Source organism: Buteo buteo, chromosome 20, assembly GCF_964188355.1.
Source record: "Buteo buteo chromosome 20, bButBut1.hap1.1, whole genome shotgun sequence".
Lineage (NCBI taxonomy): Eukaryota > Metazoa > Chordata > Aves > Accipitriformes > Accipitridae > Buteo > Buteo buteo.
This window is the reverse complement of record NC_134190.1, coordinates 16,692,667-16,719,613: the sequence shown is the minus strand read 5'-3', so window position 1 is coordinate 16,719,613 and position 26,947 is coordinate 16,692,667. Positions and strand designations below refer to the sequence as shown.

The 26,947-nt window shown below is 46.3% G+C and overlaps 1 protein-coding gene across 4 annotated transcripts in view; it reads right to left on the bottom strand.

Moving 5' to 3' along the window:
* RNF152 (ring finger protein 152) overlaps positions 1 to 26,692 on the bottom strand; it is a 46,342-nt gene extending 19,650 nt beyond the window's left edge. The window contains exons 1-2 of one of the 4 annotated variants that reach the window (XM_075052298.1): positions 14,358 to 14,402; positions 13,803 to 13,883 (exon numbers count right to left, since the gene is read on the bottom strand). The gene's annotated coding sequence lies outside the window, so the exon portion shown is untranslated. Of the gene's footprint in view, positions 1 to 13,802; positions 13,884 to 14,357; positions 14,403 to 19,171; positions 19,343 to 26,217; positions 26,261 to 26,630 lie in introns of those variants that run through there. The other 3 variants (XM_075052297.1, XM_075052299.1, XM_075052300.1) reach the window with 3 other exon arrangements.
* Between the last annotated feature and the right edge of the window lie 255 nt (positions 26,693 to 26,947).

Here is a 26,947-nt window from a genome sequence, read left to right as displayed (position 1 = left end):
GTCAGGAAAGCCTCTGCCTAGTAGTCTCATCAGCCAGAAGAAATAAATCCACCTCAAAGAGCTGTGGCTCACCTGGTCTTTGCAACTCTCATCCAACTGTAAGAGCAATCGCTTGTTTTGCTCTTGCTGGAAACCCTCCCGACCCTTCAGTCTTCAAATTGAGGCCCTTTCAAACACTGTTCAAAGTAGGGAAGATAGGAGGAGGTACCCTTAAACCCAGGAAGATTGTGCTATTCTCTTAGAAAATGAAATTTTAAGGAAGAACTGTAGAAGCCAGTTGTTTTGTCCAACTCTCGGCATCAAGCATAGCAGTCAACATTTAGAGAGGCAATGAATTGGCTTAGGTGACAAAGATGCAATTCCCACATCATTCTCCTCTAGAAAAGTTTAGAGTAAAACACTGAAGGTCATACAACTGGGTGGAAAAAAAGCCTGCATTTTTATCAGAAGTCTTTATGAATTACCTAAAAGCTATACAAACATGGAAAATAACCAGCCCTCTTGCAAAACACATAAGTATTTACTGCTTAAACTCTCCTTAAAGGCAAACCTGTACTATGGGATCCATCTGCTCATGTAGAAATAGCAGAAAAGATCTGTCAGAAACTAATTTCCTTTCCTTTCCTGTATATGTCAGTGGATCACTGGCATTCTCCCCCCCCTCCAAATTGACCCCAAATATAAATAGACACAAAACTGGAAAAGTTTAAGGTCATCTCTGTGGATATGAGCAATACACAAACCAAGTAAAACCAGGCAAAGTAATGTGCCCTTTTTGCAGAAGAGGGTCCACAATCAATGCCACATGATATCCATTGTGTTTTAGGAAATTAATTTATACCTAGAATTCCAAACTCATTTCCTCACACACAATAAACACATACCTTTTTTCTTGATGCTTCACTAACATTACCCACTAAAAGAGGCATGATTCAGCTCAAGGTTTATGTGCTATATGCACTGCACAAAAGTTTGCTCAATACATGTTTTTAGAGCAAGTATCTTTTAATACACAAAGATGGGCTAATGGCATGGAAAAAAGAATGGGGTAACTGTTCTTTCTTATTCTGCCTTCCTAGTTGCTATCCCAGTGTGGATTTGGCTCATAAAATATTCACCTGTGGAAAAGCAAGTCATGAAGCATAACTGTAACCCATACCAATCTTAACACTGAGCAGCAATGAAGCATGTAACTGTCTGGTGATTATCATGAGACATCAGAAATATTTCCAAGTCAGCAAGTTGCGCAGTTGTTGCTGTAAGAACTTACTTGGATCTCCTGTTTCCATGGATCTCCCTGAACAGATGCATGGATGCTCTCCTTGTTACTCCACCCACTTGATCAGGAAGCAGAACTAAAGGGTGCCTAGGCTTCGGTTTTGTCCTTGCTATTAGGTACAACAAACTACCTTCTCTAATGAGCAACCTCTCTTGATAGAGGAGACTGCAATTAGTGTGGACTCTCGGGAGCTTTAATGTTCCCAAGCAGGAAAATGTAGGCAAGTGCATTGTAAGTGGGTTCAGAAAGGCATGCCAAATTCTCTGGCACTGACTAGTTGATAGATATGAAAAGGGTCAATCCCTTTCTAAGTTCTGAATTTAAATTTAGAAGAAAATATATTTAATGGAGGTGGGAGACCAAAGAGGGAAGGAACATTAGAACGAAAGCTTCTTGCCTTAAAAACAATCATTCTGTCCACCTATATGCTTTTCTTAGCTTGATTTTCACAAATGAGCTCAGGTTTTGCAAGTAGACTTTCAGGCTCCTCAAAATAAGTGTGCAGGTGCAAAACACAGGTGCTTAAACGTGAGTAGTACAACCGTAAGAATACAGGCATAAGACCTTTTTGGAGAAAAAAAAAATCATTAAATATTTTCATTCCCTTACATCTGATTGCATAACCCCTCTAAAGAAAGCAGTAAAGGTCACTGAAATGCACAGGCCTTTGCTGATGGAAAAATGGTACTGTGTATTGTTTAAAATTACACAAAAGAAATGAGCACAAGTGCTAGAAAATGAGACCTTTAAAGGAGCGAACTGAAAAATTTCAACTCAGCATGATATCCTGATTTAAAATTGCACGTGTACAGGTTACAGCCATCTCTGTGCCTCTCTTCATTTGAAAAAGAAACAGTTTTATAATCTTATTAAAGAACAAAATTGTAGATTCTTATCACTTCATTAAATTGCCAGTGCATGATCTTTAATTTTTTTGTTCTTGTTTCATAACCACCCATGAACATAAAAAGATAAAGAGTTTCTCCAATGGACCACATAGAGGAATTTCAGCCAGCAGAGGAAGGAGTAGCACAGGAATGTAACCCTGTAACATTGGAAAAAATAAGTCAGGTTCCTCAAAATATGAAGGGGTTTTTGCTGTAGCTCTTCCAAGGGCTACAACAGTAAAGTTCCTGTAGTCTTGGGGTCATGTTTCCATTGCCCTTCACCAAACACCACCACTCATTTTTGGGTCATGCTGATTCCAAACAAGTGGACATAAGGAAGAAAGCAAACTTGTCACAAAATTGTAACCTTTCTTTAAATAACTCCTCATTACCAAGCTGAGATCATTAGCAGCCCTCTAGCTCACAACTTCTTGTGTCAAGGATGTGGTTGCATCAGAAGAGAAGACCTGGACTCCGAGAGGGAAGTCAATGTGAGTTTTTTTCCCTAAACTGTTTTTGAACATGGACATAACATCCTCTTAAAATGCACATTTCCTTACCAAAATCCTTTTCACTGGCTTACCTTGCCCTTTTGCAAGGATGTTCAGGAGCACCAGTATGATAGTATGAATTCATTTATTTTACGTACAAAAATAACTATAAATTTATATATGAGCTTAAAACAAAAATCACAAGGACTTTGCAGGCAGATAAACAATTTCTTTAAAGCCTCATTTCTTTAAAGCTGCAAAAACCAGCCTGCATCCAGTCCTGCCAGCATTTCTTTGTGCCAGTGACCCCTCCATATGAAGCAGTTCCACTGAGCTGGGCGAAGTCTCTTTCACAATAACTGTTCTCAAGAGCAGATTTGGGCCGGACTTGCCCAGAAATCCTTCCAGTGGAGAACAGGTCATCCCACAAGCAGTCCTGCTTCCTCCAAATGCCAATGCATGTGACATGCTCTGTTTGAGAGGAAAGCCTCACTCTTCCCGGCCTTTAGATAAAGAAGAGGGAGGCTAAATCTCAAAACATTCAGCAAAAGCTTTCAAAAAAGGCAACTGCTGGATTTTTAAGACCACCTCAAAATCATCCTGACATGCCCTAGATTTCCTGATCTATTTTAAAATTCCCTTTCAACTGCTATTACTTGTGTTTTCTGTGGAAGTCACACAAACATGGAGAGTGGCAGCTTGCAAGAGGTTGTAAACCAAAAGGCAGAAGACACCGTGAAATTGAGAGAATAAAAAGAACAAGTTTCTGTACACTTGAAGACTTTCAGCAGCATCAGGGTTTTTTTCTGAAGGGGGGTTGCTAATTAGCCAACTCTAACAGTAGCAACAGTGTCCCTGTAAAAATAGCTCACTGCTTATTAAAAGCAAATTTGGGAGCAATACAACTTCACTGAATTCACACCAATTTGCTATTACTGACCAGCTTCTGCCTTGTAAGCATGCTTAAACTTCATACACTGACACGTTTCCCACTCCACAGACTATGTATCAGTCTGTTCAACCAACACAACTCCAGTATTTCTGTTGATTTCTATTTTAAGAAGGGAATCTACTTCAGAAAGTAAAATCTGAAGTCTGAAGAGTACTTTATTCCTGTTCCCAGTCTAGCTCCATTCCACACTTCAGAAATATTTATGCCAGACCAGCAAGAGAAGTCTCCTCGGGCAAATCAAATCACCATCTCCTACTTGCTGTACTTTGAACTTACAACAAATTCCAGTATCCTAGTATCACACTTATTACTTACTGCAGGGCAAACTCCTAAAAAAACGGTATTTTGCGCTTGCAAATTAAGCCAAGATGCTGGTTTAAAATCAAATTAGAGAAAAGTAAGTTTTAATGGAAATTTGGGGTTTCAAATGAACACCTTATGAATGAAGTGAAATGAACAGCTATGTCACCTGTACTAAGGGAAGTCCTACCTTTCTACTACATACTGGAAATTTGGCAACCCATTTTCAGAACTGTAAAATGCTGCTTATACCAGCTTGAGGTACTTACATATGGGATGACCCGTGTTCCCGTTCTCCAACATGGACTGGGTTTCCCAGCTAGATTACATCTCCCATAACCACAATGGCAACTCAACATGAAAAGAGGAGATGGAAGCCAGCCATAAAGCCAAGCCCCGAGGGAAGAATGGGGAAACAAAGTATGCTAATTACAGTTCCCATGGGAGATGGTGCTAGCATTCCTAAACCTAACCCTTCAGTCCCGTTTTTTCAGTGAAAGGAGATCTAGGGTTTTTTTTCCCCTCCATAAAATAAACCAATGAACTTTGACAAAATTAGGATGCAGAAAAAACTTCCAGAAGGCAATGCAGAACAAATCTTCAAATCTGCTGTAAAACCAAGTGAAGAGGCGAACAGCTTCACCCTTTTACTGTTCAGAAGCTAAGGAGGGAGTTTTCTGCTCCAGGAACATTCTTGAGGCTTTGTAGCAATATATCCCCGACTCCATCCTTTGCCACGCAATTCTTCCCCTTTTTAGTTTTAAAAGAAAACTACTAAACAGGACTGGATCTTTAAACCTTTATTCATCAAAACCCCTCAATGCTTTAGCTAGGTTGCACCAGGGTGACAGAAAGACCTTGATCTACAGTCTTCACAGTGGTGCCCCAGCGCTTGACACTAAAGTGAAACGGAGTTAGAGGGGCTCACAGCTTCAGGATACTGCAAGCACCCCATTTCCTCAGGCTGCTAACATCCTCAAATTAGAATATAAATGGGTGTGGGCTTAGCAATGGGACAAGACAGCCAAAACACAATACCCCATTAAACGTGAGGGGAAGCAATCCCTTTCAAAACCTCCAGACCCCCGTGCAAGTTACTGCAATGAAAAAAACATTCAGAGAATTAGGTACAAACAATCTAGCCTGATGAAAAAACTCATTATTTCAACACAATTCAATAATCTGGAATATCAGTAGTGCTGATTAACTGCTCTCTTCAAGGGCCCCTTGTTCTCCTTACTCTGAAAAAAAACTATTCTGAGCTGCAATACAACTGAAGGAGCAATAAATGTGTCGAGCATGGGTCTATCACAGGGCTGGCTCACCTATGTAAGGGGCTGGCTTATGAATTGCAGCAATCTCTCCAAATTTACCTTTCCTCAAGGCAGAACCTCAGGCAGAAGAAAACATTTGAATTAACACTTTTGCAGATAGTCCCCCAACAGTCTCAAGAGTGGCTGCCTCAAAGGGATCTGGGGAAGGTAACTACAAAAGTAAGTCTGTTGACTGCAAGCTTAAGTTCTGAGCAAAGATTACACTGCCATCAGTAAAAAAATTAGGGGGTACTACTTAAGAAAAAGTTTCAAGATGCATAGTTGCAATACTGGGTCTGTGATCTGCAATTTAGAAAGCATCTCTATTACGAGTTATGCACTGGGGACAAGCACCTGAAGTATTAATACTGCCATTATTGGACATCTCAGCTTTACCTGCATCAGGAAGAGCTAAACTGACCTAAATTTAGCTTCAAGCAAGCCTTCTGTCCAAATTAATCTGCATGCAACAGGGTCGGGACTTCCCCAAGCCACATGCCAGTGGCATATTCAGTGAAGCCACCCAAGAACCTGAGTATGCTCACGGCAGAAGGAAACTTTCATTCACTGAGGGTGAATTTGACAAAATAATAATATTCTTTTCCCTTCTCCCAGATGGAAGTTTTAAGTACCAGCAATTTCAGTAGCTCAGCAGAGCTCCACCAATGCCTCCTGCTGACCTCATTCCACTTTGAAGTGCTTAATTCAATATTCAGGTCAGAAAGGAAAAGTGAGTATGAGGGGAAGGCAGAGAACTGGGTTCCTGTCCCTGCTCCAATGAATGTTTAATTCTTTTATATTAAAAATTCATTTGGAGAAGGGCTAGGATCCAGGCAGTCTAATGGGTTTACCTATGAAGAGAAAAAGATCCATGATCAAATGCCGCCAGACAAAGGTGGGAGCTCAGTCTTAGCTTCCTTCGGGCTGAGCATCAGACCTAACTCGGAGAGAGCAACCGCTAGCTCCTCCACTGCTTACATCTCAGCAGAAGGTACCTAACTCCAGAAAGGAATAAAAAGGAGCAGTTCAGCATGTTTCCTGGAACAGAAAGAGGGCTGCCGGCTTAAAAGACCTCCTCTTGATTCTCTCTTGTTGTAGCCAGCTCCTGTGTCTTCTTATTTGGGATGCCAGCTTTTGCAAATCCCACTCTTGGGCCAACTTTTCTCCCAGCGTTGCACAAGAAGCCTCGTTATCTGCATCCCATAGAATACTCTGCCTGGAAGTCTGATACCACAGTACTTAAGGTCTTTTGTGGATCTACTCTGTTGAAAAAGTTCTTGAGTTGCTTTGGTGTTTCGAAAACTTTGAGCTGTGTGATTGACGTTGCAAATGACAGCCAACCCAACTGAGCTAAACGCTGAACATCAAGTGCTGCACGCTCCCATCCACTGTTCTCCCTCAACTGAAAGAGGTCAAGGGCGTGCAGGGGTTCAAATATTCAGACAGTCACATCTGAAGAGCCACTCAGTATAAAGAAAAAATGGAGCTATTCAGAGGCATTTCACAAGCAGAAGAAAATAGTCAGCAAGTAAATTTTCTGTAGCAAAGAGCTTGCATGCAGGTAGTTTTTTATTTAATACTTCTCAAAAACAGGGCAACCTAGCAGATTTTCATGCCAGTTTAGGGAAGCCCTCTGAATAATCACACCACCATAAAAAGGTTAAAAACGGTGGGTGGAAGAAGTCATTCTCTTTGCAGAAATCAGGAGCTGCATCTCCTGTGCAAGCAGGAAGCCACCGCCTGTGCTGTCCCTCCAGCCGGCTGTCGAGCAGGAGCCGGGACGGGGACTGGCTGGGTCGCCTGGCCAGCCAGGCACCACCAAGGTGACCAGCATCACATCAGCTGGCAGGTGGGATGCTGGAAAGCTCTGGTAAAAAACCTGCCGGGCACTGGGGTACCACTTTTAAAATCAAAGCATATGCAACTGTGCCTCCATCTCAACCACAAACATGTGTCCATCCACAGCAGAAGTAACAAAAATTCATTTTCAAAACAAGCTGCTCAATTTTTTTGTTGTTGTTATTTTTTATGATTCCTCATTCAGCGACTGGCACCAGCATTGCCTTCAGCAAAAGCCACATGTAAAGGATGACATCCCAGGCAGCCTTCGCAGTGTGACATGAGGGTAGACAGGAGGGGCATTTCCTTTACTTTCTAGAAGCAGATGAACTCCCACTGAACATTTAATTCAGACTCTAAGCTATTTTCACCAATCACTTGAAACTTAAATAATTATCCCATTTAAAGAAACCTGGCAATCATATTTTGCATTCCCCCCCCAAGCAGCTATTGCTGTTGTGACAATATTCATCTTGTCCATGATGACTATTATCTGCTGTATAAATATTGATGATCTGAGTAATTGCTGTTCTGTACATATGCTTCTCACAGATATAAATTTCTCTGCCTGAAGTAGGCTGCTGACAAAGTGCTTTCCTCCTTTTGCATGGCAATGAAACATTACTGGAGGTGCCACTGAGAGTTGTTAGTCCTGGTGGAAGTAAAAAAAAAAAAACCCAGCAAGTAACAACAGCCTTTGGAGAGGGGGAATGAAGTGACGTTTGCCTGGACTGGGAAGACCGAATAGTCCCAAAGAACAACAAGTTAGCTAAGCTGGTATTCAAGCGGCTTAAGTTTAGCTTAGGCTGTGCCAACACCAGACACAGCTGAAAGGGAAAGAACTGCTCTGGACTCAGCGCTGGCCACCAATGCTAAGCTGGGCATGTCATGCTCTTGGGACACATCATGTATGACATACACATTGTACCCACCCAGTGGTTCACTGATGATGGGGTTTACTTTTTCTGCATCAAAATCCAACCAGAAAAACAAGCCAGTCTTGTACTGGAGGAAGAACACCAAGCTGAACGTTACGCTGGGACAAACAGACTCCCACTGCCACCCTATAACGTTTGCCAGCACACGGTCAACGTGTCACAGAAAAGCAAAGCTGGTCTTGAGGCACCCAACACCCTTTCATAGATACCACAGGCATACAATACAGCATCGCTTCAAACTCTTTTCGCTGGTTAAATGCATTTGCCCAGCACACTTTGTGACCAGTCAGGTAGCCCTCTGTCTTCCTGCAATTGGCAAAAATCACTAAAAACACCCCACTGCATGTCCTGGCTAATCTGACCACATTGCCCCACAGTCTGGCAGTACAAAGACTCGGTTTTGTTAGACAGAGCCCTCCCACAGGCACACAGCCTCACACTTCCAGACTTGCATTTTGCCTCTGCACTTTAAACAGTCAACAGTATGTAAGAGATGAAGGCTTTTCCTTAGTGGACACAAATTTTCTATGATATAAAACCTGTGAGTCTGAACCTCAATAAAATTACCCCTCTGGAATTACAGGTCAAGAGATTAAGATTTTTTTCAGCCATGTAAAGTTTGGCAAGATTTATACTCAGAGTTTCCTTGTAGAAATACTCTTTTTCTAAAGTCTCTACCCATCATTTACAGTACCTGGAAACGAACACTGGACAAAGACCCTTTCTTAATTTAAAAAAAAAAAAATTCTAACTTACATATGCTACAGAAATTAAGGGGAAAATAAAAATCTGCCTGATTTACATCTGTGTTACTGAAGATTAGGGAGGGTACAGAGAGGATGCAGAAAGCAGCAGGACAAAAGACACAGGACTCCCTAAGGGAGCTGGAGGCCAGGGCAGGAACAAGAGGTGGGTAGGGACAGAGAGCGAGCAGGAAGCAAAGGCAAACACAGATAACGTGCGAGCAAGGTTTGGAGTGCCCACAGCTGGAGAGAGAGGAACTGAATGTTTGTAATGAGCAAAAGAAGTAAGAGTCTGGAAGTCTTACTTTCTCTGTTGCCTTGTTCAAACAACTACATAATAAGTCATTATATGTAATCACAGCAGCCACTAATTTTTATAGATATATATAATACACACACGAACAACTCAGTGAAAGTAGTTACTAAACACTGATACAACTGATCTTCTCCCTGCAACACTGAGTGTTAAGCCATCCTGTTGTTCAGTGCGGCCTTTATCATATAATTAATTCCCCTCCTACTTTCTGCAGCTTCTTTCCTTCCCCCATAATTTCTACAGTGCTTTGGGGTTTAATATGTTACAATCTCTAATGACAACTTCTGTACATCTCTGAATCTTGAAGGGAAGTTGCTTCCAGCAGAAAATTAAAGGTTGAACTCTTACCATTAACTCTGGGCATGTTTAACTAATACTAAGCCACATAACATAGCCTAATTAGTCCAACAGGTTCTTTAAAAAAAATCCACATGACCTCACTGTCAGTTCTTACACTGAGTCATTTTGGCAACCAGTTGAAACAGAGCCCTGAGTAATTCTCTAACATCAGCAGCACGCTGCGTTGATTGAAGTGGACTGGATCCTAACTACAATAACCAGGTAACCCCCACCCTCTCCGCTCTGTCTTTTTTTTTCCCTTCTGTTTTTAAGACAAGACACAATTTAGTGGCCTCCAGCAAGAATCTAGTCTTACCTACATGGCTTCCTACATTTCCCAGACCTACTTTATTTGCGTGCAGATTAGTTATAACACACACTATATGGACATGGAACGCTCTACTGCTAATGCAAATTATTTTGCATGCAAACACAAAATGCAGGTGGCCAAGCCACTAACTGCCCAATTCACAAGCACAAACAGACTTAGTGCTGTCAAGCTTTTACATGCATATTAATTTGAATGCAGTGAAACATACCCATAATTTTGAAAGTCCTGTTAATACACCTTTAAAAAACATGACTCAAATCTTAAGTGTTCACATTCCTGAGTCACTAAAAAGTGAAATCAAATTTCCATCAAATAATACCCTATTTTCTAGGTAGTTATTAATTCCATGTTTCACTCTGAAATCACAGTCACCTAACTTTGCTAAAGCTATGCCTGTCCAACATATCTTTTCCTGCACAGCAATCTGCAGTGTAAAGAAATACGTCCTCCATCCACCACAGTTGCGTTGCCAAATTTCCTTAGAGAAGATGCAAAACTGCAGTATTACCAGCTCAGTGTGTTTTCATCAAGAGACTAGCTAGTTTCATCACATCTGTGCCAAAGTCACTATGTCCACAAACAGAAATGCTTTGCTGGGTTTGTATCCTGCTAAAGTACCTCTCATAGAGATGTGAAAATGCAATTTCACTATAAAAATAAATACAGTGGAGTTAATAATTTCTTGCACTGGGCACATGGCCATCTATTTTCATCGCTTCCAAACATCCACCGCACTCTTAAGACCTAAGAAGCTGACAATGCGTGGGCTGCAGGACCCTGCTTCTCTAGCTCTTGCTGCTTTGCATCAGCTTTCCTGGGGAGAGCAAGGGTTGCAAGATGGCATTTGTGCCTCTGAGATGCCAAGCACCCTTTCTTAACAGGTATGGCAAGTGGATGCTGCGTTTGCTTTCTTCTGCTGGTGTGAGATCTGTAAGCAGGCCATGCAGTTGCAACCAAGGCACAGTGAAAGAGGGACTCTTGAACTGTGATGAAAGAATGGCTAAATCATGTGCATGCGTTCTCAAAGTGGCACAGAGACCTGTACGGATTTGGGAAGTGCAGCACACTGACTAGTCTTTCCCTTTGCTAGAACAAAAATATTTTGCACCAGCTTTTCACAGGAAAGGCATTCACAGAAGAGAATTTGCCAATACCTGGAGTTTTGTGGTTTACCAAGCTAGAAAATCCAGCCAAAAGACTGACGGAAAGTGTATGAGCACTATTCTAATCAAATTTATTTACATTATTCACTTCTGAAACAAAATAGCAGGTACTAAACACATCACCAGGTAATTCAAAGAAACCTAATAAGCAGTTTGAGATTCCAAGCAATCTCCTGAAATTGCTACTCCTACAAAGCTCTTTCTTCTAGCTTTTTGGTTGCAAAAAGTAAGGTGCCAGCAATCTATCTTGGAACAGGAGCTGATGAAATGGGGACATTTACAAAAAAAGTAATACAATACAGTTCACGAACTGGTTTGCTTACCAAGGAAATATGTTTAGCACTTTCCTTTTATGTAGCACTAAAGAACTGCAACTTGTATTTCTTCCATTTGTGATTTTTGCAGTGGCCTAAGACGTTTTCTTCTTCAGCTAATGCCTAGGTGACTCCCAGTTTTCACTTCAAGAATATTCTACAAATATTCAAGCTCTGGAGAGTCTAAACGCACGTATCCTGACACATGAGAATAACACCCACTTCCTAGGTGCACTACAACCAAATCACAGTTCTCTTTTCAGCTGAAACTGATCTTCAGAAACTTTAAAAATGTATTAAAATAAGGCCAGCAATGAGTGCAGGAGTATCCTGAGGAGGAATAGTAGTGCTCAATCCTCTTTGTAATCATCTCCAAATGTTGATGGTTTGGTGGTGTTTTGGTTTTTAGTTTTGCAGTAAAGCTCAGCTGGTTTAAACAATTCCACCCAGTGTTCACCAACATGGGAGAAAAGAGGAAGAGCTGGTACAAGATGCATTCCTTTTGGGCAGTTCAGCGCTTTCAGTGCTCTGGCTTGTAGGTTTCTGCCTGCTCAGGGGGCTCCAAATGGAGAACACTGATGGGATCCACTGGAGGTCACAAAACACTGCCAGGGATCAGATGCAGACAAGAAAGATGCAGTAAAGAAGTAAAACAAACAAAACCCTAAACAAACTAACAACTGCTCTCTTACTTTTTTTTTCTTTTTTCTTCCTGCCTGCATGTCTTGCCCGCAATCAGAAAAGTGGCAAAAAAGGAAAATAAAATGTTAATGTGGTCATAGAGGTAGTTATTTAACACAATAACTTTTAAAAGTACTGTCAAGGATTTTCCTCTCTTCAAAGAGACATTTATTTCACACAGAAGCTCAGTATTTCTGTCATGTGTGACATTACTGAAACACTCAAAGATGGTTTCATCCACCTAGATGACTGCACGTGTTTCTCATGTCCTCTCCACTGAATAAGCAACCCATGCTGAAATAAAACAGGATCTGCACATTACCCTCTTTGACTTGATTTGCAAAAGGGGGAAGCTGATAAATCCCAAGAGTATGTAGCATATCACTCCGGTGACTTCAGACCCTCTGCAAGCAGTGAGTTGCTGGCTTTTGCTCAGACCCATGCGTTATAAACAAAATGGAGAAGAGAGGCTCCTGAACTGCGATGCAGGGACAGCTAAGCAGCAGGCAGCTCAGGCCACTCGAAGTGCACAGCACACCTCAGAGCTAGGAGTTGCTACCACCTATGGTACTAACTAATATTTTAAAAAAAAGCTAGTGAGCTAAAAGAAAAATAATTGGACATGGCTATCCAATACCCTAGACCAGTCTTAAATCAATGCAACTGTGCTGTAGTTAGAAAAGGATAAGCAAGGGCAAGAAAGTGGAGAATCAAGCCTATGTTTATGTACCACCAGAATACAAAGTGGAGTAACTTGCAAAGTTACTGCAAGTTGCTACATGCATCTTTTTTCATAAAAGTAAATTTCCATAAATCACTGATTTTCACTAGCCTTTTCTTGGTAAGTCAGAAGTATCCATATATTTTGATTTTTCCTCCATACATACATGTGTGAGTGTCCATACAAATAAGAGTATGAATAGAGGTTTGACCAGCAGGCCTCATAAATTACACACACACAAATCCTTTCTGTCTGATCCCAATCTTTCACAGGTCTCTAATGAGAACCACGAACACTAATCACCTTATCAGTAATGCAAATAACCATCTTGGCTTCTCATCAAGTGTCTCTCTGGCTTAATGTGCCCTTAGACTGCACAGCCCTGGGTGCAAAAGCTGCCACGTCCCTCTGAAAAAACCTCGGCGTGACAACGCTACGTACGTCACGCTTCTTTGCAGCAGCCTGCTGAGCACAGCCACGGATCGGGAGCCTAAGCAACCCCTCAGCTACCGTAACAGCTCTCGAGCACTTCTGTCCCTAGCTCTGCACACACGAAACAGCCAGATATTGCAAATGCAGGCATCTCGCGGAGGAAGCGTCGTTCAGCTACAGCAACATACCTTCAGGCCTCCTAAAATGAGACGCTGAATAAGCAACACAGCAGAATGGCTACAGCACTGGATTGGCACTTAAAAAATAGAAACGGGACCTCATTTTAGTCCCCCCAGGGCCATCACTCCCTGCTCCAGGGATGCCGCAGCAGTGCTGTTCTCCAGCCCCGTCCCTGGATGGACTTCAGGCTCACGCTTGCAGCCACGTCCCCAGCCCCGTCATCTCTGTCCCTGCCTCCTGCTGCTGGATGGACCCTGACCCTGGTGCATCGCTTGCCATGCCCGAGCTGTGGATGGACCCCGTTAGAGCACTTTGAATTCAAATTATGAGAAAGGCATTCTTCTGTGAAACATCATCACCACCCTGCCAGCGAGGTGTGGATCGCAAGAGCTTCCAAAATAAAAAGAAATGTATCTGTATTAGCCCCTTACCCTTGGTATCAGGCCCATACTGCCAGTTCTCATAACATTTACAGGGAAACTGGCATACAGAACAGTGCAGCAAACGAAAGGAAATCCTGTGAGAATCAGGTCAAAAAATACCAAACAGGCCTTGATCCCACAAAAGCAAAGACAAGCTATACCTGGACAAGCAACTTGTAGCTGTAGTCACTGATGTTAACAGATCTACCGTGGCCGAAGGAAGAAAACAGGCTCCCAAGCATCTGCAAAATAGCGTATTTCAGGTTTACTTTTAAATAATTATATCTGGAAAACATTGCTAGGAAAAAAAAGGCTTAATGAATTTAAATATTCCAAATAACAATGCCAGCACTTCAGCACCCCGGTCCTGCTGTGACCACACACGCACACATTGCCGAGCCCAGCTCAGCCGTCGGCACTTCCCTTCTTCGCTGAAGGGAGAATTGCTGGGCTTCCAGTGCCACTCTCAGCAAATTTCTACCTTCTAAGCTGCAAGTGTTTGTACAATAAACATCCTCCTATCAGCATTACCAGCTGTGCCCAAAGCACAAAAAACGCAAGCATGTACACTGCAAAATCTCAATGTTTGTGCCTGTGTAAACAGTGCACTTCTGGAAAGGCAGAGAGAATATTTTCAGAGTAAACACCGCAAAGATTTCAGGTCCTTTAGGATGTCAGAAGGCCATCGTGATCTGCCGCTCACCTTCATTACTTACCGCCTGCTTAGCTAAGACGCCTCTGTAACTCACAGGGACTGCAACCACATCTCATGAGCCCATTTTACCGCCTGCGAGGACACCAGCCTTGAGAAGGGAAGAAACTTTTCCTCTCACAGCAGTCTGGCTCTTTGGTGCATTACACTCCCTAATGTTAGCTTCAAGCCATTAAAATACCAACCAACACCAGAGCAGGAAATGCAGCAAGAGGAACTCATTTCTGAACCTCACCCTCGGACTGCAGCTGCTGCCCCAGGGAGATAAGCAGGGGAAAATGGGGTTGCTCCTCACAGCCTGAGCAGACCCCAGAAATCCTTCCGGAGGCATGAAAGAGGTAGAGAAAACAGGCATGCTAAAGCACTCGGGCAGAAGACCGTCTCCACCCCGAATTACTCACTTTTAGAAACAGAGCAGCCCTCCAAGCCCCTGAGCATACCTCCTCTTATGCAACTTCACCTGCAGCTGATGGGAGCAGAAGGCTCGTCTGCTGCAGATGCCAGAACTTCGTAAGACTGGGACTTTAATTAAGAGCCCACTCCTGAACAGGAACATCTTGAAAGGTGTCTCCTTTCAGTTTTTGACTTGGGAGAAAGCAGGAGCGGGCAAGAGAAAAGGCTGATGCTTTCTCCTCTTAACTAAACCACCTACACATGTATTTTTTCAAAACATGCACAATTAGGGTAAGTTATGTTTGGGTTAAAGAGGCCGTGGAGAGAAGTTCTCGGTCCCAGAGGAAAGGCAGGCTAGGGAAAAACACTACAAAGAAAACTGTTTTTGTTAAAGTCTGAAGAAAAACAAAATTGGGTGGAGAGTGTGTTGGTCCAATCCTGGATGAAGCATACTCAAGCAAAACACCCGTCCATGAGAGAACCTCATGCAGCACACAAACATCTGGGCTGTATTTTCAAGATAGCACTCATTAGAAGTTAGCTATCCACTGCCTCCAGTTCACCAACATCCATTATGCCTAAAATCATGACCATTCTTCTCCTGCTGTCATAGCCTTCCCCTTTTCTTTGCAGATACCTAAATATACTACTTCTTCTTAGAGGAAAGCGTTTAACCACAGTGGCTATCAGGACTCCACAAAAAATGGCACATAGACACTCTAGGCATGCAAGCCAGCCTACCAAAAAGTACTGAATGACATTTGGCAAAGGCATCAAATGAAAAATGAACCGCTGCCTCATGAAGAGCCTACAAGCACACTTCACTGCATACTTGCTGGACCATCTCTGCATACTGTGGGGTTCAAAAGCCAGACCCGTGAGGCAAAGGGAGCTGTACCAGCGACAACAGCCCAGCCATGGAGCCAACCAGGGCAAAAGCAGCCCCAATGGGTGCAGCATACATGCAGCCTCCATCCCTGCTCATTAATGACATGTGTCTGCACCTGACATTCAGTGCAGACTCTTCCCAGGGACCAGGAAGGCATTCCTCCTAGCAGTGACCAGAGTAGTAAGAAGGAAAACGAGAAGGAAGGGTATAAACTGAAGTGCAAGAACCCTTCCATTGTAAGGCAGGCCATCCCTTTAGGAGTGCTACTCGCAGACTGAGCATGGGGGCTTCTTCAGCTGAAAAAGGATCTTCACCAGGTTAGAGGCAAGCGGGTGTCAGTGCCAGAAGTCTGGCATGTAGTGTGGAGGAAATATGGACCCATGCTGCTGGTCACTGCAAGCCAAACAGCTCCAGCATCCTCACTCCTCTCCGCAGGGATGAAGGGCACACGGGAAATTACAAGTCCAGCACTTACATACCCCTCGCAGGCTTGGGCACCTCAACACCACAGGTGCTTGCAATAGACTCTTTTTTTTCTCTAGCTGCATCTGGACAGTATTTCAGATCTGATTTACTGTCTAGACACAGCACGCTACCACACAGTACAACTGAAGACGACTGAGAGCAGAGTGTGGAAAACAGACTGGCCCAAGCTTTTTCTTCCTTCTTTAAAAGCAATACATTGTGCAGTCTACATCAACATCCTCACAAAAATGCTCCATCTGTCCTGCACCTCAGAAGCTGGCTGCTGAAAAAAATCCAGAATGCAATTAAAACATGGATTCTGTTAAGTTTCACTTCCCTCTGCAATTTTATAATCGTTTCATCCATCAATTTTGAAAGAATAGTAATACTGGCATCAGCTGGCTCTCCACCTCCTCTGCTGAGCCAGCTTTTTCAAAGCCCTGTCCCTGCCTCTCAGCATCCGACCACCAATGCGGTGAGGAAGAGGAGAGGGGGAAGCAAACCGGGGGTGGAGGGAGGCCAGCAGGGCATACCCGGCATGGGGGCCACCCCATGGAGGAGCCACTTCTTTCCCAGGGCAGCTACGGCAACTTACAGTGCCTGAAGATCTGCCCAAACATGCTCACCTCAAAACACACACGCAAAATACAGAGAACAAGGTTGTGTCAGGGATTAACTGAAGCCTACCCAGACTCGAGACCAAATCCTAGGCATGCAGGCTCACTGCCACCTTCCAGGCTGGAGATGGGTAGGCCAGTGATGTGCAATTTTTTTTTCATTCACAAAACCTTTTTTCCCCCTCTGAAAGATGTGTAGATCTCTCCACTGATTCAAGCCGTTTCTCCCAGTTACCTTTCACAGATGAGACAACGTCCTTGGCCCCCAGGTGCCTTCAGACCAGAGCTGAAAACCAGTCCCATGCTCCTTTTAGTAGTCTCTCCTTTTCAAATACATGAAGTTCAGTACTCCATACTAGCTGTTGGACTTACACACGGTGGTAATGCAGGGAGAATTGGTCGGTGCCAGTTTTTAGCACCTGGCTTATTAATTATTTTGTAAAGGTGCACAATCCGTTGAGTCATCCGAAACTTTTTAAGACACGTTGTTCTGTCATTATTTTATGAATCTAATTTGACGTGGTTTATATCTATCATGGCCATGATTTATATCACAAACTCCCAAGAACACAAGTCTGACTTTAAAATCATTCTCATCCCGACTGTTTCATTGCAGGTCAGCCTGGTCTGTTCCAAGACCAGATTTTGCTGGCAAATGTATTTTCTTTGCTGGTATCATCTACTTTTCCTCATCTAGTTTAATGAAAAAAAAAAAACAACCCCAAAGTACATAAAGAAAGCCAACTGTTATGCTCATTTGAACATAATCAGAAATTTCTGCTTTGTCCTCTTACTGCAGCATGAGGTTTATACTAACCGCCCTCCCCTCCCCTGAACAAAGCTGTAGGAAGAAACTCACTGTAAATTGGTCAGAAGACTGACATGCAGGCCAAAAGCATCTAAAGGCTTGCTGGGACTACAGACATCACTTCTCCGGGAAGCGGCTGAGTTGCACCAACTTGCATTTCAGCTGGAAGCCCAGCCTCTAGAACCTGCACACTCTTGCTTGCACTATCATGTATCTATTCATTCCCAGAAAACAAAAAAAAGGACGAGCGGCCAGTCTTCTGCACTCTTCTATGAACTGATGTAATTTCAATCTCATATTCAACCCCATAAAATGGCATGTCCACCTAGGCTTAATTGTAGAAGGTAGGTGGGACCAAGCAAGACTGCACACAAAAAAACACTGAGAAACAGGGCAGAATGCAGCATATTCTTTAGATGTAAACTGTTTTTATAGGGTTGGCCGAAAGCAGCCATTTAGCCATTGCCTGATCTCGGAGGATCCCCACAGTAATGGCTCTGGACTAGAAGTAAGGAAGGTGAATCCCCTAAAATGCTTCATTCAAAGGTATTGGGCTGGCCTTTACGTACGGTTTGAACAAGCAAAAGTTACAGATCTAAACTGGACTCAAGATTGCACACAACCCTATCTAGATCTGGGACCTCTGGAAAATCATAGGTGGCACTGATAGTAACAAAAGATGGGCTGGAGCGATGGTACCAGAAAGCAATCGGAGAAGCAGGTGGCATTTGTTAGGGATGCACAGGAACGGAGGGGAAGGAGGGGGAGCTGGGGAGGGTGAGTTTAAGGGGATGAGAAGCCAGGCTGCCACAGAGGGAAGAGCAGGACAGACACAGGCAAGTCAGAGAGGACTTGGGAAGCACCAGAGCTCTGCCCACCCCATCCTTAAATGGGATCTGAGGGTATCTTGGCTCTGGGCTGCAAAACGCCAAACACAGCAGCAGATGACCTGCTGAGCATGTCACCCCACTCTGGCAACTCCCACGATCCACAGCCAAACAGTGCTCTTAAGCAAGCCGTCTTCTCATGGGTTGGAAATTAATGCTACAGCCCAAAGGTCTACGCCCTCTGGATGACCCGGGTCACTGCAGATTCATGTGACAGGAGCAATTTTTATTTCTCTCTCCCTTTTCCCTTCGTACAGTTATAAAATGATGTTTAAACCTAGCTATGTTAAATTTTTAATACAAAGACTGCAAACTTCCGCACTCCAAAATTCAGAAGTATCATAATGAAGACTGCCCATACAACCTTCACCCAGCTCCTGTATACATCTGCACTGATTCTGTCTCCAGTCATTTGAGCCCTGGAAATCAATTGTTTTGGGACAAAGATGTGGTTGCGTGATAAAAGCGAGGGCTGTCTCTCAAACCCTGCCTCGCTCAGTGGAGGTCAGGAAGATTAGTGAATGAGGCAACGCAGGAAGAAAAAGAGACGACCACCTTACTTGAGGAAGTTGGACATACCCACCTGCAGGCAGGAATTACATCTTTCTTGGCTCCACAGTCTTTGTAAAATGCTCGGTAAGTCCCTAAAAGCAGTTTGTCTTCAGGTGACCCTCGATGGGGGTCCCGACCTTCTGCAAAGCCAAGACATCTAGGGCTAACCTGCGAGAGTGCCAAGACACAGCTGAGGTCACCGCTCACCCTTGTGCTTCCAGCAGATGAACTGCTCCATCATGCCAGGTATTCTGGGGTGAGTGAAAAATAAAATCATCCCCAAGTATCTCTTTGAGGCAGCCAAAACTGAAGGCGTTTCAATTATTTGAGCTTTATTTGCTCTTTGCCTCCATTCCTCAGCTATGAAAACGAAGACAGTACCTGTACCTGAGACGTTGCAAGAATAAGAACTTCCCCACCTGCAAAGCCCGCGGGAGGGAATTAGCAGCGCTGCTCAGTTCAAGGTTTGGGTGGGGTGTAAAATAAATAGATGTGGAGACACATGCAGAAAGTAAATGTGGGGAAAAGAAAATGAATTATGCAGTAATTACCTATCCACTGAAAGAGGGACTCTGTGAAAGGGAAAAAATGATGCAATTATAGAATTAAAGATTGTATCATAATGCAGATGCAAAGGGGAGCTATGCAACGTCAGTCCTGGCACTTCCTTGCTTTCGTCCGCCTGATTTTGTAACCCCATTGTTCTCCTAATGTCATTATTTTGTAAGTAATTGAAACGCAACATAATTATGAGCTCATATGTTTATATCTTTTCATCATTAATAACGTGTGGAACAACTGGCAGACTGCTCCCAGCGTGATTGATGCCTCCAGCTGTTGAATGACTCTTTTTCTTCCACCTTTATCTGAGGTGAAGAGCAGGGAGGAGAGAGGGAGACTTTATATTTAAACTTCAATTCCATGCACAAATATTTGGGGATTTGGGGGTTGCTTCAGAGGAGGAAACCAAGACCAATATCAATCAATTGCTCTGAAATAAATTGTAACAGATCAGATTTAAAGAGCAGAGGCACTAAGCAGCTGATGTGCTTTGCCCAAGGTCGAAGGAAAGCTCCCAAGGCCTGGATCCCAAATGACCCCACCGACAGCCTTCTGCCCAAGCCGCTGAATCCCTCCTACCTCCCACATTAAAACTTGATTGAGTATAATTATGGCTGTTAACTGGAGGTCAGGGAAGAAGCCGATCACCTCCAGGCTGTGTTTGCCGGTGAATGCAGCCAACGAGCAACTTCTGAGAGTGTGTCATAGAAAATACAACTGCAAGCAAACGTTATGGTTGTACGTGTTCATCCTGGATGGTAACTGTTATATTGGGTTTTTTAAGTAAATTACCCTGCGTGCCTCGGACTTCAGACAAATTGCCAACGCGTTTCTCAGAGTCAGATGAGTCTGGCTCACCCTGCTTCATGAGGGAAAGCAGCTGCAATAGCAACAACCTAACTTGTTTTATTTGTGGATGATATTAGCTGGCAAGAGGCAGTGTGGCTGACAGCATGATCGCTATGTGGGCTCCGTGCTTTTTAAAACGTCTTGTTTGTCTTTGTATGCCCCCATTTGTAAACACATACACACCCCTTTCTTTTAAGTAGTATTTTTACCTTGTCTAACGGGTACAGGCAGCTACTACCACAAGCTTTACATGCTCTTTTGTTCCTAACAAAGCAAGCTTCACTTCCATCTTTCCCCATCCTCAGAGAGCAGAGCCTGCAAAACCCAGAGCTATCAAGTCCCTGAGGTGCAGCCAGTCAGAGCCTGCAGTGTCCCAGGCACTCAGGCCACACCAGCTCTCTCCAGTGCCCATCTTCTGGAAGAGCTCCACTGTGGAAAAGTCCGTCATGGTGGTGGAAACATTGATATCCTTCCCTCTTGGCATGCAACCCACTTGGTTTGGTTTCAAACCTAACAAGAGAAAGCACTACACCATCACTAACTATATAGTTAGCACGATACAGTTAACAAGAACAGGCAGAAATATTACAGCAGCAACGTTTTACCCCGTGAGTGCCTGTTTCAGGATTTCTCCCACCGACGCTTGGGTGGCTGGCACTGTCAGAGGAGGGACCTGCACGGGATGCCTGGTCCAAGCCCAAGAGCCCATTCTTAGCCACCACGGTCATCTGCTGTGCCACACTGCCAGTGGTACGAGTTGGTGCCCGTGGAGGGGAAAGGAAGGGAAGCAAGAGACGTTCTCCTTCACAAAGTGCCGCATCTCTAATAGCGTAGAGATTTACGCTCGGATGCCAGAGGTCCCCAGCCCCGTCTCCAGCAGGCAGAGTTTGTGTGGGGGGAAACAGCGTCCCCCTTTGTCCTGTTGGCACAGCTTGGTGCTCCGCATCCGCCGTAACCCATGATGGAGAGCCAGCTACACAGTTCCTCCCTTCATCTCACCTTGACAGATGCATCTGATCTTAGCTGCATCACAGGCTGTCTGAAAAGGAGCAGCACACAGGTGTTTGAGATTCAGCTCGGCCCTCCAAAGTGACACTTAATATTTTGACATTAGAGAGTGACACTGGTGATCTCTGAAGAGCCACGCTCTATGCCCCAGGACAACAGGCATGTATTGCCTGAAGACCAGCAGCAACAGAGAGGGTAGCAAAACACTTACTGGCTGAGGAACTGCATGTGCATCCCACATATGCTCCTCGACACCCTGACGCTCCTATTTCTTATGTCGCTGCCTGAACAGATGCCCAGCTTTTCCTTCAGTCCCGGTCTGGAAGACACGTGCCCACCGCACCCAGCACAGCTATACTGAAAAGCTGTCTAGCACAGGCACAGCCTGGGTGAGGGTAAGACTTCTTTGCCTAGTATAGTTTTGCCCAGATTTCCAAGGCAGACTACCCAAGACACGCATGCCAGACCAGCTGCACCTACGCCGGGGCACTTAGCAGTACAGAAGCACGTCCCTGACATCTCACAGCGCTGCATCAGGCCAAGTACACACCTGCCCAAAGTAACTGTGGGGAGGGAGCTGCGTGGGAATCGGAGATTGTATTCACTCATGGAAGCTATTTTGGGAGGAACGTACGGCGCTGAACGTCATCTTTTCATCACTCTCAAATTATCATTGAATTCAACAGGATGACACCAGTGAACACCCAGATAATCACGCTGCCATTGCACACGTGCAGTTTGCGCACACGCACACCTCTGCGTAAGTCCTGCCCGGGCCGCACGTTCCCGTCTGCTCTGACGCTCACCTCTGTTCAGCCCAAGGTGTCCCAGAGGTCAAGGAAAGCCGTCTCCAAGCTATGGCTGACAGCCTGCCAGCCTTCCTAAATCCAAGTGGCTTTAGCTTGACAAACAAAAGAGCAGCCGCGCTGCGAGGAGGTGTAACAAACAGGCCCCGTCTGCCGGAGATCTGTACCCTCTGCCCTCCTGCCCCTCCGTCGCAGCCACTACAGCTCCCTCCGATGTTACCCCACGCCCACCCCTGCCTTGGAGACCACGCACACCTCGCGAGGTGGCCAGGGCTACGAAGGTGCTGCGTGTTTGACCACCACACGTGCAATGCCTGGCCGGGCAGCTGCTACCGGGCAGGATGGAGAATAGCTGAAAACAGTCTCCTTTTCTTCAGAGAGAGCACCGCTTCAAAGACTTCCAAGCCGGCCGCTAATCTTAACAAAAAACAAGTGGGAAATTAATGATCTTCCAAGACTGCCAACCGCTGGTGCAATCTGGTTGAAACTGGCCAAACACAAAGGGCAGGAGAGAGACGGCACTCATTTCCTTGGGAAACTAAGTTAAAATGAAATAAAATAAAGCCAGATGAAAAGTATGGTGCATTGCATTAGCGGCATTTCCACGTTCTGCTACGTCCCAGGAAACTCGTTCAAGCCTGCAAGCTGCACATCCAACACTGCAGTTAAGCTCTGTAACGCTTTTATGCATTTGGAGCAGGAAGGGGCAAATAACAAGCTCATTTACATCTGAGGGTTACCCTGAAGGGGTAATTTCTGCAGCAGGAAGACAGGGACAGTCATTTGCACCTGGAAGGGGTGAAATGCCTCGTCAGGGCTGAAGGACTATTGCTCAGCTCTAAGTGTGGAAGCTGCTGGGGCTCCTCTCTCCTTCACAAGCCCCAGCCCTGGAGGTGATCTCATCCCAGAGATTTCAGCATCTCTCTCCTCGCCATCCCCAGCGTCCCTCAGCCCACGCTGCTGGCGCTTGGCCACCTGCACCAAGAGGGTGCCTTTGAGGCAGGGGTCAACTCTGCTGCGGTCCGATGAGCAAACGCTGAGCCCTTGCCAGCCTAGGACATGGGGAGATGCTGCACAATTAGCTTGTGCTGATGAGGGCTGGAAGGGTTTCCTCTAATGCCACTCGGTTTGACAGACTCTGCTACAGAGCTACATTGGTTCCAAGGGCTCCTCTTCTCCCTTCGCAGAGCCCAGCCCAGCAACAGAAAAGCCATCTGTGTAGAAAACAGCATCGGCAAAGCAAGCAGACAACTCTGGACAGACTCAGAAACAGCTGTGGAATTTCTCTGGAAGAGCTGCTTACTGTAAAAGGGAGGAAAGTCCAGCCTCCTATCTCACTTCCAGCCCACCCACCCACCAGATAGAGGCAAGCGTAAGCACAGGAGAGAATTTAAGGCATGCCAGGATCCCAGGCTCTGGGAATTAGTTTCCCACATTCCCCACAAAAAGAGAGCACTCACGCCCAAAACCCACTACCTTGAACTCAGATTGCACACCATTTACTCAGCTGAATAACCACGCTCAAGCCAGTGGAATTACTTGCCTGAACAGCTGCTACTTGATGCGCAGAAGGGCTGCAGAACTGGCTGACAAATAAACACAGGCATACAGAAGGCAATGTGAGACCACCCTTTTAAAAGGCTGGGTCCCAAAGTCGACGGCCATGTGGTCAAACCCGCAAATCACCAGGTCTTTGGTAGAGTCACGCCAACTGATCGGGGTATCATCTAGATCACATACATCCCTCTAGACCTGTATCCTCCAGGTACCACCAACCGACTGGGGTCACGGTCTGAAAAATACTTCACTGACTTAGAAAACTAAATTCTGCTCGAAAGGATGGCTTGAGCATTTAAGAGTATAAGCTTCATTAGCTTCCAGCAAGACTTCAGGTCCCAAGCGCAAACTAATCCTCCACAAATCTCCAGCAGAGAAGCACCACGGCTCCTACTCTGTGGGTACTGGTCCCAAGTAAGGTCAGCTATTCTGTACTGAGCCCAAACACGATACAGCATTTGTTCTCAGCACCATGCAAGTAAAAAAGAGGTGCAGTTCACACCCTGGAAAGCTTGCGAGAGAGAGGCAGCCCTGAGCTTAAAACCTTTGCGTGCAAGCTTGCTTGTGAGTATCCCTAATTTTGCTGGGACAACACGCATGACTAAAGTTAAAACTGTGCTGAAGCCTCTGTCAGACTGTGGCTGAAGGAGATCCTGCTCCAGTTCACCGAGGGGTCAAGGTGAAGAATCCTGAACTGGAGCCAGGAACAGGTACAACAAAAACATACCCAGGGATTTTGGCAAAGCTGGAGGCCCAAGTGAGTCACCTGGGGAAGGGTGAACAGCACCCAGAAGCATCTACCTGCCCGTTCCCTGCGTGCTCTGCTAAGCCATAGCACACCTTTGGATGAGCGGCTCGTTCTGAGTTATTGCATTTGCATGTATAATTTAAACACACTATATTAGGGCGGAAATAATATTTATTGTCCTTCTGGCATTTCTAATCTGGATATTCCACAGCACTGTCCAGTGCTCCCAAAGAGACTTCATAACAAGGGTCTTAAGACTTCCATCAGGTGTGGCCCAACCAACTTTCCTCCCCCCAGACAAGCAGCAGAAAGCATCTTTTTCATTTGCCTTCACATACCCGGCAAGCTGTCCAAACCCTCTGACAGACCTTACAGGTTTGAACCAGAGGTTTGGGCTTTTTAACTATATTCCCAACAATAGCGTGTGCGTGGCAGGAATTTTCCACAGAGCCCTGTCCCAACAGTCACGGGCACACCAGTGCCACCAGCGCCACGGACAGCAACGGCACAAGGCTGTCCCAGCTCCGTAGCCCTCAGCCAGGGCTACTTTTATGTTTTGCCTTTCACGCAATAAACAAGAAGCTGAAATCCAGTTGCGCACCGTTACATAGTCAAGAATAGCGTTTCCAGCAGAAGGTTTTTTCCTAAATGGCTACTATTACCATCCTGTGAGCTCTGCATTAGTTCAGACTCGGTGGGCATTTCCAAAAGGCCTGTGACCCCAGCCTGGGTGCAGAAAGGCTAGAAACAGGACCTTCATACACATCAGAAGTTGGAAGGTTACAAATATTTTCCAACGGCCTCAATCAGACCCAAACCCTGAGCAAAGCTGCATCAAAAGAAAAGATCTCTGAAACGTACTATTAAAAAAAACCCCAAACAAACCACAGACCGTATCGGTGAGAAGGAGGAAAAGAGTTTCAGCGAGGAAATAAGAACAGAGGAATGACTATGTTTATAGTCCAATTAATGGGACCTTATCAAAAGACTGTTTGCTTTCTTTTTTTTTTTCTTTTTCAGACACCTATTACACAAACACACCCCCTTAACGCCTCCCCAGCTAACAGCCCGGTGCACACATCTTAAGCGTATCCACATTTCGGAAGAGGCAGAGAGCTGTTTCCGAAGAAGTCCCTCCACCGGACGGCGTGTCGGAACAAAGCGCTGGGGTGATGGATGTCGGCAGGGTTCGTAAATCCCGTTTTTGCAGCTCGACCTCAGCCGGGAGGCTGCAGCTAACGCCGTGACAAACTCCGAACGCCGCCGCTCTGCAGAGCGGGGACCCGACCCGGGCAAGGGGAGCTTCACGCCTCTCCTCTTGCCTGTTTACCAAAATTAAAGCCTCTCGCTAAAAACCCAGCGAGACGTCTAGCACTTAATGACAGCACCCGAGTTACCGCGTATCTTCTCCGCTAACTGCCAGCATAAGGCAGGGAGGGGAAATCAACCCAAAAACCCCCAAACCCCAACCCGACCCCAAACCCCCAACAGAAACAAAGGACCCCCCCCCTCCAGCCCCGTCTCTAAGTTAGCCGGCTTTACTCGCTCACGAAGCCCACGGATAACCCTCCTCCGCTCGAACCCACGCCGCCGCGATGCAGGCGCAACCCCGCCGGCTTTCAAAGTAACCTTCGCGCCCCGCCACCCTCCCGGGACGCGGCGGCGGCGGCGGCGGCGGGGGGGAGCGGGCGGCCCCGCGCACGTTTTCGGCGGATCACCTGCACCTCGCATCGCGCCTGCCTTCGCCCTCCACCGCCGGAGGGAGCGGGGGGAACCGGCGCCGCGGGGTGGGGGGGGGGTGGGGGAGAGCGGCGGGAAGCGGCGGAGCCCGATCCCGCTCCCGCTCCGCGCTCTGCCCGCAGCGAGCCGTGCGCGGCGGGGCCGGCCAGGGCAGGCGGTTACGAAACCGGCGGCTCCCCCTCGCCCCGGCGGCAGGGAGGGAGGGAGGCGGGGCGGGGGGGCATCCGCGGCGGCCCCGCTCCCCGCCGGGAATTAGGGGAAGGGAAGGAAAGGAAAGCCACCCCCGCCGCCGCTGGATCTACCGCGCTCCGACGTCGCCTGCCGCCCCCCCCCCCACCGCCGAGGGGGGGCAGGCCGGGAGGGGAGCCCCGCCGCCGGGGAGCGGGCGCCCACTGACCTTGCCGCCATCCGCCGCCGTGCCTGCCCGCGGGGTGGCAGCCCCGCCGCCGCCGCAGCCGGCGCCCTCGCCCCGGCAGCCGGCGCCGCCCCCCCCCCACCGTTCCCCCTCCTCCGCCCCGCCGGGGTGCGGGGCCGAGGCGGGGCCGTAGGCGGCGGCGGGGAGCGCCGGAGCCGCCCCGGACCCCGGTGAGCCCCACCCCGGGCCGGCCGCGGCGGGAGGGAGGGCGAGCGGGGAGAGGGGGAAGGCAGCGGGGGGAGAGGTGGGGGGGGGGTCCTCGGTGCTCGGGCAGGGCTCTGCCGTGGGGAGGCAAAGCT